This window comes from Podarcis erhardii, assembly GCF_964252035.2.
Source record: "Podarcis erhardii genome assembly, chromosome: 5".
NCBI lineage: Eukaryota > Metazoa > Chordata > Lepidosauria > Squamata > Lacertidae > Podarcis > Podarcis erhardii.
This window is the reverse complement of record NC_138509.1, coordinates 60909444-60923132: the sequence shown is the minus strand read 5'-3', so window position 1 is coordinate 60923132 and position 13689 is coordinate 60909444. Positions and strand designations below refer to the sequence as shown.

The following is a 13689-nucleotide window of genomic DNA, read 5'->3' as shown; positions in this document are numbered from 1 at the left end:
TTTCTATTCTTTTTTTTACGATACACTATGGTTTAATGTGAACAAGGAGTGTGCAAGTACTTCATAGTTCCTTTACCACAGGCAAAACAAAAACCCAGATGCAGAAATGAAGTTCTTTGCGCGTTAACCAAACCACACAGACATGCACAAACAGAGAATTATATTCAAAGCAGTATGCACTAAAGTTCAAAGCTAGCGCTGGTATGCCATCAACAAGCCAGGCAGTGGCGACTGGAAAGGTTTCAATTCATTGTACAGATGGTGCACTAGTCTGATGGCCTACAGCAGCCCGCACAGGTGCAAATTTCGAAAGCTCTTGCTTGCATGGATCATAAGCAGCACTCCAATGGCCACAGCACTGCAATACCTGCATGCAAACTGGGTCTTGCTTCCACTCTCAGATCTAATTTTATAGCGAAAGCCAGGAAGTGAATCCAGGAAGTGCCCCCTGGACACACTCACATAAGCATTGCAATGGTTTGTGTGCTCACCAGATCAAATCTACAACCCCGAGGTATTACAGTGGTGACTGTTCTTAGATTCTTGGAGAACATTAACTGCTTAATGATGAATTATTGCAGTAGAACCACAACAACTGTTAATTGATCTTAGAGATCTAAACAACTGTTCAGAAAACATCCATAGGTTGAGATCACTTTACCCACCCAGACAGGACAAAGAAGAAAAAAATCAATATCTGATTCTTTATATTATGGGCTTCATCGTTTGAATCAATCAGCCTCCTTCCCCCAAAAGCAAGGAAATCATTTTTGAAAGTGACGGAATTTTTCAAAACTGCTTGTGATATGACATAGAGTCTGCCACGAAGAAAAATGGGGGGGGGGGATCCATTATGCAGCCTTGGGTGCACCTAAAGTAACTCTTTGGATCCATAGGGCCAGAAAGAACTAATTCACTCTTATGGTCAAGAGAACCCCCCAGCACAACACACAGGGAAATGGCTTACTCTGACAGAATAATCCTCCAAACATAATTTCCAACAACACCTGGTGGGGCACAAATTCACCATCCCTGTTTTAAGCGATGCTGGCAAAGCAGGGACCATATTTTTCACTTTAAATACGGTCTTTATGTCTCAAACTTAAAATAAAGAATAAGCTTCATGGTTACTTTTAATTTTTTGCAGGTTTTTTATATGGGAAATACGCAGATTAAAATTATGAACAATTTTGTATTTTCACAATAAAAGTTTACAAGCCAATGGAAAATGTGTTATCTTATGATTTATCAGTAATTAAACTAAAGCCTGACACAGACAAGGAATAATTAACCTACAAACTCAAAACAGGCCCTGTATCCCAGTTAACTGTGAACCGTAATTAAAGTGGTAATAATTGTTAAATAGTAGTAGTTAGCGGAATTTCAGGACCACCCTTTATCATAGAATTGTAGAGTTGGAAGGGATCTCAGGGGTCATCTAGTCCAATCCCCTGCAATGCAGAAATAAAAAATAAAGAATCCCTAACAACTCATGGTCTTTTCTGATTGAAGTGGCTTGGGAGAGAAAGTTTGAGATACATGTCTGTAAGAGACATATTAATAGGTTAATATGTTGATAGTCAATAATGTGTGATATTTCAAATGCAGTTTTGATAGTGGCAAGTGTGCAGAACCTGAGCACAAGTCTTTTAGCTCCCAGTGCAACGAAATGACCACTTGCCACCTCTGAGTGCCTAAGATAAGGTTAGTAGCTTCTTGCAAATACAGGAACAGCATTCTCTTTAGCATGTTTAGAATCTTTAGAATTAAACCACACTATATTTCATTTTCACTTTTGCACAACATTAATTCATGCAGAACATTTCTCTGCCTTTTTATTGACTGTCCTTCCCTGGTTTAGCAAAGTCTGAAATCAAACAAAGTTTCTTACACATGTACATGTGCTGTTCAATGTATCATGAGCTGCCTTTTTATAACTCTACATGTCACAAATTCCCCCGTGTTTTGGGAATGGAACTTCAGGCTGCTGTTGTAAGAGTGAGCAGGCGAACACACAATCTACTGTTAGTCACATGAACAAGAGATATACATGTTGCCTGAAGGAGAACATTTATGACACACGGTGTATGAAACAAGGGAATAAAACATGGTAACATGTTTACTTCATTCCTTCTGTTTTCAATATTCAGGCTATGAGGACGGCTGGTTCCCTCTATTTCCTGACAACTGTAAGCAATGCCGCTTATATAGCTAAAACAACACTTACCATCCAGGCACAAGAACAGGCTCTGGGGAACTCCAAGGTTTGCATAAGCACCACAAAATATTTAGGAAAAAAGTCTCAAGGAGGTGTGCCCAAAACAGTCCAATGAGGAATGGTTTAATACTATGGAATGTTGATTCACTGCTGAGGGTGCAAGAGGAATGGGGCGGAATGGCTGGAACCCCAAACAAATGCACTCTACACTGCAGCATTTTATTGTTGGTCTCACTGGTCTCTTCCTATTATAATTAGGAATGTATGCTTTTTGCAAAGATCTACCTCAAAATAGTACTGTAAGAGTAATTATACAAAGGATTTGGAGAATCAAGTCACGGAACATTAAATAAAATTAATTCTACACCTGACAATACATTCAGTACAATGTAGGATGACTGTTTCTTCAGTTTTTTTAGTTTTTTTTTTACAAAACAGAGGTATTGCCTTAGTCCCCTGCTCCAGAACTGAGTTATCCGTGCCCCTTAAGGTGGGGCAGCTGCCACCATAGGCACCAGGTATTTCCAGAATGAGATGAGATGGGGATGTTATTGCTACTTCTGGCATAAATTAGCTCTAAAAAAAGACCTGGGAGCTTGATAGGTAGTTTTACACCAAGTGAGAGGATGCTGTTTCAGCTGCTGCAGTGGAAATCTGTTTCAGCAGCTGTCCCCAACACTGAAGCAAAAAGGCTGGGTTGCCATGTGTCCTAATATACTAGCCCCCAACTCCTCAATTAAATATATTCAGTGAACCGAAAGGAAAATCAAAGAACCATTACAAAATGTGTTAAAAGCTTCCAATATTATAAAGAATAGTTTGGTACAAATCCTATCTATTAATGTTGGTGGCAAATTTCCATCAATTCTGAAAAAATGCAATTTGTACCCTAAACGTCCCCAGCATCTTATTGACTGTGCGTGCACATAACTTCCAAAGAAATTGGGGCCATGTAGAATTTTTACTCCCAAAATTTATGAAATAAAAAGTGATTTTTAGGGGTAAAGTGATTTCCAATCCCCACTTCTATTTTGGTATTTACTTCTCGGCACCTGTTTGCATTCCAAACTCAAGCTGCTTCAGTTCCATTTTCACTGGGTTTTTTGGTTCTTTTCTGAATAACTGCAGAGGTATCGAGGGAACAAAACCTGTGACTGTTGAGGCAGTGGAGCCAGACCCTGGGATTCTGGGACTCGAGCCACAGGCCCTATCTGGACGAAGTGACTCCACCACTGTAGTTAGTGTACCCAAGGACAGTCCAGTAGAGTTAGAGGAGGGGCGCTCCACTACACTGTTGGGATACCCCAAAGGTTCAGGAGCTATAGGATCCCAACCAATCAGGGACCACATAGTGAATGTGATGTCACAAAAATCAATCAAATATGGCTACACGGTAATGTCGCTAATGGCAAAAAAAAGCCCTTGCACTATGAATAGAGCAAGAGGGAAAATGTAGACTATGCCACTATCAAGGCATAGTCTTGAGTGACACTATTGTATTGTTGGGCTGTGCTAGCGTGCAATGAAACCACTGCAGTGTAATGTGGCAGGACATGGAGCATCACTTGACCAGACAACATACTGACATGTTTCCTCTCCCCCACTCCCCATAATTTATAAGGAGGGCATTTTTTATCCAAAATGGTATGGCCCTTTTACTAAACCTGACTGGATATGCAGTGAGAGTATGAGTATGCCTGATTTCTCTCATGGCTTTTTTTGGTCTCTTCTTGACCCCTCTAAATGACCAAGAAGGGAAGGGGTTTCTGAGGGTGTGAAAATATTTGCAAAAGTCAGCTGCTGCCCTTTTGACTAAGCTCTAGAATAGCCTAAGCATGGAAACAGAATACATCGAGATAAAAACAAATATATTTATATGTAAAAGGACTGCAGATGAATGGAATGATTGCTTCTGTGGGCTATTATTGTTTTTATCATCAGCCAGCCCCTGAATCTACCTGTAGCTCCTTCTACCCTCTCCCATCTTTAAAAATGAGCCTGAAGCCTATTGAACTGCCAATAACCCGTGCTCGCTTCGGCAGCACATATACTAAATTGCCAATAACCCAAAGAGACATAGTACCCTTAAGATAGATTTGAATGATTGTAAGCTAATCTTGGCTGCAAAGCAGAGTAGAAAGGAAAATATTAAAATAAAAAATAAAGTAGTGAAACAGAGCAGACTTGAAAACTTGCTCTCACCCTCATGTTACCTTGGTTTGTTGTTTTGATCTTGGTGGCTAGCAAAAAGTTCCCTTATGACAAAATACTTGTAAGTATGTGAAAATGTCCTAGCAGAATGACTAGAATTCAGGGTTTCCATTACAATGTCTAGCACGGTGTTGTCATCATAAGCCAAAAAAGTCAAACCTGAAAATATTCTTTCGTTCCGAGGTACCCCCCCCTCCAAAAATAGCTCTGGATATCCTATACTCCAGAAACCTAGTAACTGAGTGGGAACAGTTTGGCTCAACATTCCTCTGAAATTCTAAAGAAGATTCAATAGAAGCACTTGTTAAAAGAAAAGTGTATTACTCATCACCAGGAACTATCATATAGAATGCATTCCTCAGTGTTTAGTCTGTTTTCCCCAATCCATGCTTCTTTAATTATATTTAATAATTATTTAATAATACCCCCCAATAAACCAGCAGAGACTGGGAAGGGGGGCAAGAGAAATAAAAAAGGGTGAGTGTTTCACAGGTTACAATGTCTGTAACTGGGTAGCACCTCCGCGTTCTGGGTCACTGGGTGGTGACAAACAGAAGAAAAAATAAACACTATGGCTGGGTAGATACTCTTATGTTTACAGTACATGGCTTCCCTCAAAGAATCCTGGGAACTGTAGTTCACACTTAAAGAACTACAATATCCAGCTCCCTTAACAAATTGCAATTCCCAGGATTGTTCTGAGGCAGCTACATGCTTTAAATGTATGGTATGTAAAAACTAAGGTTTTAGAGAAAAATTTAACATCAACTGAAAAAGAAAGGTTTCAGAATGAGACTGGTTTGACTGTGGTCAAGAAAGTGAAATATTTGGGGATTAATATGACAGCAAAAAATGTGAATTTATTTAAAGATAATTATGAAAAATGTTGGACAGAAGTGAAAAGAGATTTAGATATATGGTCAAATTTAAAGCTTTCCTTGTTGGGCCGAATTGCAGTCATAAAGATGAATGTGTTGCCTAGAATGCTGTTTTTGTTTCAAACATTGCAGATTGTGGACAAGATGGACTGTTTCAAGAAGTGGCAGAAAGATATTTCTAGATTTGTCTGGCAGGGCAAGAAGCCCAGAATAAAATTTAAGATATTAACTGATGTAAAGGAAAGGGGTGGATTTGCCCTGCCAGACCTTAAACTTTATTATGAATCAGCAGCATTCTGCTGGTTGAAAGACTGGCTACTTCTTGAGAATACAGACATTTTGGACTTAGAAGGATTTAATAATGCTTTCGGGTGGCATGCATATCTGTGGTACGACAAGGTTAAAGTACATAAAGCATTTAAAAACTATATTGTCAGGAAAGCATTGTTTAATGTTTGGATAAGATACAAAGACTTATTGGAAAATAAAACTCCAAGGTGGTTGTCACCAATGGAAGCGAAAGCTTTTAAAAGACTTAATATGGAGTCCAAATGGCCAAAATATTGGGAAATTTTGGAGCAAGAGGGAGACAAATTGAAATTGCAGAGTTTTGAGAAACTAAAAAACAAAGTGCGAGACTGGCTTCATTATTATCAGATAATGGAGGCTTATAAATTGGACAAGTAAATTGGATTCCAGGTGGAAAAATCGAAATTAGAAACAGAATTGTTAGAACCCAAAACCAAGATTTTGTCAAGGATGTATAACTTGCTGCTGAAATGGAATACTCAGGATGAGACGGTGAAGTCTGTTATGATTAAATGGGCATAGGATGTTGGACATAACATTATGTTTGCTGACTGGGAACAGTTATGGACCACCGGTTTGAAATTTACGGCATGTAATGCCTTGAGAGAGAATATTCTGAAAATGATTTACAGGTGGTACATGACCCCAGTCAAGCTTGCAAAAATTTATCATTTGCCCGATAATAAATGTTGGAAATGTAAAAAAATTGAAGGTACATTCTTTCACCTTTGGTGGACGTGCCCAAGGATTAAGGTTTTCTGGGAAATGATTTATAATGAACTGAAAAAGGTATTTAAATATACCTTCCTTAAGAAACCAGAGGCCTTTCTTCTGGGCATGGTCGGCCAATTGGTGTCAAAGGACAGAACTTTTTTTATGTATGCGACAACAGCGGCAAGAATACTCATTGCAAAATACTGGAAGACGCAAGATCTACCCACTCTGGAAGAATGGCAGATGAAGATGATAGACAATATGGGACTGGCAGAAATGACCGGCAGAATCCGACACCAGGGAAAAGAGGCGGCGGAAGAAGACTGGAAAAAGTTTAAAGACTATCTGCAGAAATATTGTAAAATTAAGGAATGTTAGAATGATGTTGGAGAGTAATTAAGTGGTTTTCAGCTGTAATGCTTAAGAGATATGGAAAATAAGGTTTTGAAATAATTAAAAGAATTAGTGGAGGATTTGCTGAACAAACAATTGGAATTTGAATATAAGAAAGGGAGGTGTGAGGAGGTCGGGAAAATAAGTTAAAAGAAAATAAGTGGATGGAAATTTTACGTGTTTTTAAATTGTTTTTATTTCTGTATTTTTGTATTTTTGTTGTTTCTTTCTTTTTGTTTTATTTTTGAAAACTTTAATAAATATGTCATAAAAAAAAATTAAATGTATGGTATGTACATACACACCATTCAGCTTTGCAGGGTGAAAGTTTCAGGTTCGACCCCTGGTATCTCTAGCAAGAAGTTTCAGGTAGCAGCTGATGGGAAAGACTTCTTCTTGAGACCATACAGAGCCATGGCCACTCAGTGTATATAATACTGGACTTATTGGACAAATAACATAACCTGGTATAAGACTGCTTCCTGTATTTCTAGGGACAGCTTTGATTTTTATGTTGATGTTTAGAATATAATTTTTCTCCACATAAATTCTAATTTTATTGGCCCTAGTATGCCAAATATGCCAAGACTGCAGTGTTTTTCCAACTAGTTGGGTTAATCAAATTATCTGGAGCACCCAAATATTTCTTTTTCACACAAGGATGTACAAAAACATGGCTATCAAGGACTGTCTTAAAAGAGGTATTCTCTCTTCCTTCCTATACTGTGAATACACAGTATCTAGAACATAGTAAGCAGGATTTTTCTTCAGAATGACTGTTTACTCATAAGCAAATTTAAAGCAACTAAGATTTCTTTAATGAGATGGCAGTCCTTTGTGGTCACTGTAACTACCACTGAGGGGGAAAAATCCAAACAGAGTACTATTCTTACACACTTGGCATTTACTGCAAGTTTTAAAATAACACTTTGAAGTTCATTTTGAAACAGGACACTCACAAAAGTAAATGGGTCTCATCTATCCAAATTAAAAATCACTAAATGTTGTGAACCATATAGTTGAAATTTGTAAATGTTGTTGAACTAGATCACAATTCTCATTTATTTAACCGTATGCTACAACCATCATGTGGAAAGTCACCTGAAAAAAACCAGAATTTAAATGCAGTTAAATTCTGCCTGCACTCATGCAGCTATGTGAATATGTAGGATGAGAGCAAAATGGAAGCATTGCTACACTTGGCAAATAGCTATGAACACCTATAAGTATACAGAGGTTTGCTGGAACAATTCCAGTTCCCAATGCATTTCAAGCAAATTGCTCTTTTTAGGGGAGATAACTCATAGAAATCACAATAGAAAAACAATATATTTGGCTTGTTCTTAGCAGGAAGTGGAGAGTGCTGATGAGTAATTTACTCTAGCTGCCATTCCTGCTCAGTACGCATTTGATATTTCCGAATAAAATGATATGGAAGCATAGCACTGGATGCCATTAGGATGCTAATCAGATTCAGCTTTCCCACCTCCCTTTTCATTTGTTTTGGGTTGAACAGTATCTGTGCGCTCCAACTATCTGGGTAAGGTTGAAGACTGGATACAGGTAATACTGCACATATGTCATTGGGCAGGCTTTGTGACATGGGAGGGTATCAGGATTCCCAGCACTGACAGTGTTTTGGCTCCATTTGATCATTCAGGTTCACAGAACCTAGATAACACAAGAGACATGGGTGTTTTCTGTCAGTCTCATTGCTGAGAAAAACTGGTATTTTTTGCACAGATGTAAACCTAGAAATCTTCATTCATGTCTTCATAACTTCAAGGTTAAACTCCTTTAATGCATTTTGTGTGACAGTTTGGAGGACTGCCTTCTAAAGGGATGAATGGACAGAAACAGTGCTCTAGTGTATGGACTGGCTGTGCATAGAGAATTCTAAAGGGTCTAGACTAAGCATATCCATGAGACTGACTGTGCATGCATGTTCTGTCATAAACTTCAAGAATCAAGTATGCAAAGGCACATAAAGAGGCATTCCTAATGGCTGTTCCTCAACCTTCACTCTTTTCCCCAAAGCCTGAATCTACATCTTCCAGAAACTGGCATTTAGTGGACAGCGATAAGGTATAATACTTGGTAAAGGTAAAGGGACCCCTGACCATTAGGTTCAGTCGTGACCAACTCTGGGGTTGCGGCGCTCATCTCGCTTTATTGGCCAAGGGAGCCGGCGTACAGCTTCTGGGTCATGTGGCCAGCATGACTAAGGTGCTTCTGGCGAACCAGAGCAGCGCACGGAAATGCCATTTACCTTCTTGCCAGAGCGGTACCTATTTATCTACTTGCACTTTTATGTGCTTTCGAACTGCTAGGTGGGCAGGAGCTGGGACCGGGCAACGGGAGCTCACCCCGTCGCGGGGATTCGAACCGCTGACCTTCTGATCGGCAAGCCCTAGGCTCTGTGGTTTAACCCACAGTGCCACCCGCATCCCCCATAATACTTGGTATTCTGTGATATAAATACTGGACATATTGGAAAGATGGTTAATTTATTTTTATCTATTACTTTCCAATTTCTGCTCCTTTGACTTTTGTTTTGCCATCTTTCCTTGAGAAATTTTGTTTGTGAATATTCCAAGACATCACTGTATCTCAGCCAGTGGCTAAGTAGAGCTTGCAGAATAAGAAGCGATAGGCACCTTGACACTCATGTATAACTCAATGACAATGGAAAGTGTCCTAAAACTGAGGACTAGATAGAGAGACAAAGCATCAGAAAACAGGGTACAGATACTAGCAGAAGAGTAGTAAACTGAACACCAAAAGGTCTGATAAAACTTTATCTGCTGGATTCTACTACACTTTGAGCCCCCCCCCCCAATAATGCAGTTGTTTCATGATAAGATAGAAGATAAGTTTGACAGAAATTTCATTCTCTCCTTAGATTGAATAGATGTCTGCATTCTGGTAATGTCTGAATGGCAGAGACTATTACTCAGGGTGTTTTTGGTTTGGCGCTTTTTCTTTTTTGTAACGTGGATTTTTAATAAAGGAAAAAATGGGAAAATTCATTAAATACAGTGCTTATGAATTAAGTTGAGTAACAATATGAGGCTGATAAATGAAAACAAAACTGGTTCTTTAAAATTCAGAACATTTCAAAGCTGTACTGTATCTTTGGGAGAAGAAAGTTCTTTTAACAATACTTGAGAAACAGGATTCCGTTTGTTACAGAATCATTTCACCTTTGTCCTGGTTCCTTGGACTTCAGAAGAATGTGCCAAAAAGACAGTAAAGTGAAGTGCCTAATTTGATCTATTCATTCAGTAATACTAGGTGTGACTTGAGACCTCCATTTCCTTGTTCTTTCTTTACTGAGTCATTAGTATAATTTAATAACAGGAGTACAGGGTCATTTGGGATTTCATAAACCTCAGATGAAGGGTGGTATACAAATGTAATAAATAATTAAATAATTAAATAATTAAATGAAAATATAGAAAACCTATAAACTTTGCCCTATATTGCTTACAAATTACACTTCTACATGTGGGAATAGTTTCCTGGTTCTTTCTGACGTTTCCAATATGTATTTGAAATATTTTTTATTTATTTTGCTTATAACTTCAGGAGTTATATACCACACAGCATTATTTTAAAAGTTTCATCTTATTATCATATTTAAGGAGAACCTATGTACCTTATTCCAAAGCGTCCCTCAAGTATACATAGATACGGTTTCCTACAATACTGTGCCGACTTGATCATTTATAACTTAACTTTACATGAATAGAATCATATGTAATAAATTTCCTTCATCTGCTTCAAGGGTAAGCACCCTCTGGCCTGCAAGACCTCTCAATTTGACCTGAGGCCTTTTCAGCCCCCCCCCCCCCGCACCTAACAACCAGCTGATAGCTGAACATTTGGGAAGCACTGTGGAAAGTGATGCACTTTGACAGGAGTCAATCACCTGATGTAATTATGTCAGATGACTGACTATTGGGTGATCCCTCGATGTGGGTGGGGGTGGGATAAAGATCTGGTCTACTGGGCCAAAAAGGTTCCCCACCCCTGATCTACTTGATCCCCAGCTATGACAGCAAAAGATCTCCGCATCTAGGGGGTGAGCACTTTCAATCACCATGTTTACACAGGTGAGAAAAGGATACTAGAGCTCCATATAGTAAAGGTAAAGGGACCCCTGACCATTAGGACCAGTCATGACCGACTCTGGGGTTGCAGCGCTCATCTCGCTTTATTGGCCGAGGGAGCTGGCGTACAGCTTCCGGGTCATGTGGCCAGCATGACTAAGCCGCTTCTGGCGAACCAGAGCAGCACATGGAAACACCGTTTACCTTCCCGCTGGAGCAGTACCTATTTATCTACTTGCACTTTGATGTGCTTTCGAACTGCTAGGTTGGCAGGAGCAGGGACCAAGCAAAGGGAGCTCACCCCGTCGCGGGGATTCTAACTGCCGACCTTCTGATCGGCAAGTCCTAGGCTCTGTGGTTTAACCCACAGCGCCACCCGCGTCCCTAGACCTTGTCCCATTAACCTTGGCCATTCTAAAGTCTGTTTTTATTTTTCATAGAAATGAAACTCAGGATTATGGGTGGAATTCAACATTGTGCTAAAACAAACACCCTGTCTATGCAAACATTGCAGTTTGCCAGATGGCACAATTCACTCATAAGTTGCTCTGGGTGTTCTTCTGACCCCTCACATTGAGCCAATTTGGGGGTGCATGCAGAGAGAATTGCTTCCACTGACAGGGAGCATTAGGTGAATCCTGCCGTGTGTTTTGAACCTCTAGAAGTAGATTTCTTAATCAAAACATTTGAGGTGTGCAAGTCAAGTCCAACTCTAAATGCTGGTTTGCCAGCCATATAAGTAACTGCAGTTGTTGTGCTAACTTGTCATCCATCATATGGATAAATCAATACTTGCGCAAAAAACAAGTATCAAGTGTCTGAGACTTTCAGCTCAAAAAGTACTTGGTAGTAGCAGTAGTTAGCAGCAGAATAGCAGTTATTTATTTATTTCACAAAATTCATATTCCCCTTGATCGAAGAAAAAACCTCAAGGTGGTTTACAAAGTTAGTAGCAGCAGTAGCAGTAGCAGTTTATAAATATAAATAATATATATATAATTGAACTTGAAAGACACATTTGCATCAAGATGTATTACTCTTATGTGAGCAGCTTTACCAACAACAGCAGCCTTATGATTTTGAAAATACAAGAACAATCATGAATTGCAGCTCTTTTAAATGTTTGAGAATTATTTAGATTTCTTAAGTTATTATGCTCAGGGAAATGAACAAAATTCCAAATATTTAAATGTTCATCCAATGAAATTATTCAGCTAATCCTGTGTATCTATTATTTTACTGCCTTCTTAAACAAAAATGCTTTTGTATCCACAAGTTTAGACTGTCAGGCAATCTAAAGCCAAGAATACCTCTCTATATGCCTCTACTCATGGATTTGAGAATTCATGAAAATGGACCTGCATCTAGACTATCCTACGTTTCAGTGACCCTGCGTATCTGATTTTTACAGTTCTAGGATAACACGAGAAAGGGAAATTTAGAAGAAGAAGAAGAAGAGTTTGGATTTGATATCCCGCCTTTCACTCCCCTTCAGGAGTCTCAAAGCGGCTAACAATCTCCTTTCCCTTCCTCCCCCACAACAAACACTCTGTGAGGTGAGTGGGGCTGAGAGACTTCAAAGAAGTGTGACTGGCCCAAGGTCACCCAGCAGCTGCATGTGGAGGAGCGGAGACTCGAACTCGAATCCTGGGGAAGATTAATGAACAGTACTTTCATTTGGAACTTGCATATCTTCCCAAATCACCTAAACAACCATTTTGTCTCTTCCTGTAACATAGGGACCAATTCCACTTAGGCTTACTGCCAAGCACTTGATCCCAGCAGATAATACAGGTCAGAGTCATACACACATAGAAAGAAGTAATGTCCGTGATATGAACACTTATTGTTGTGTTTTACTAGTTAAAAACAGCACGTTGAAATGTTTCTGGGAGGCTAAAGGAAACTGCAGGCCCTGGAGAAGCAATGCATGTTCAGCACCTGCAAACTCAACAAGGGTAACCAGGACTGCAAGGTCAAGACTATGAAATATGAATGTCAATAGGCAAGTCCAACTGGTGTGGTTTTTTTTTGGTCCTTTCTGAGAAAGGCATAAATGTCCCTTGGCACTACTGCAATCTTGGAACTCCAGGGAGAAATGATGCATTTGGAAGTACCCCAGGTTGTAAGCCATTGTAAGCCCCAGTGATTAGGAGATGAAAACGCATAACTCCTCTATGGACGTCTTGAAGAGGTTGTGTATAGTCTGGGATCTCCCTACCAGATATAAGAATTACCTCAAGAGTAAGGGTGGAGAACCTGTGGCCCTGCAAGGACTACACAGATCCAAGAGTCACATCATCAATGGTATAAAGATAAACTAAATTAAAAAGGATAATTTGTCCTTCCAAATTCAAAATGTAAACAGCTGACGATGGCTACAAGCTGTATCTCTTTATCATGCTAATCTCTGAACACTTATTTGGAAAAGGGCAAAGAATTACATGACATGTAGATGTAAGACAGTTGCTTGTTTCAAAACCTTATCCAAAAGGGAATGAATCCATTTATTGTCAGAGGAATTAATGAAGATAGGATTTCTGGAAACAGCCAGAAAACTTCTGACTTAAGGGTAAAGTAAAAGTAAAGGTAAAGGACAAGGACCCCTGGATGGTTAATTCCAGTCAAAGGTGACTATGGAGTTGCGGTGCTCATCTTGCTTCAGACTGAGGGAGCCGGCGTTTGACCACAAACAGCTTTCGGGTCATGTGGCCAACATGACTAAATTGCTTCTGGCACAACGGAACACCGTGATGTAAACCAGAGTGCACAGAAACACCATTTACCTTCCCATCACCTGTTTATCTACTTCCACTGGTATGCTTTCGAACTGCTAGGTTGGCAGAAGCTGAAA

At 39.4% G+C, this 13689-nt stretch overlaps 1 protein-coding gene across 2 annotated transcripts in view; it reads right to left on the bottom strand.

Annotated features, from left to right (window-relative positions):
* The window catches only part of WDR33 (WD repeat domain 33), a 56292-nt gene that overhangs the window by 17864 nt on the left and 24739 nt on the right, over nt 1–13689 (bottom strand). The gene's annotated exons all lie outside the window — the stretch shown is intronic.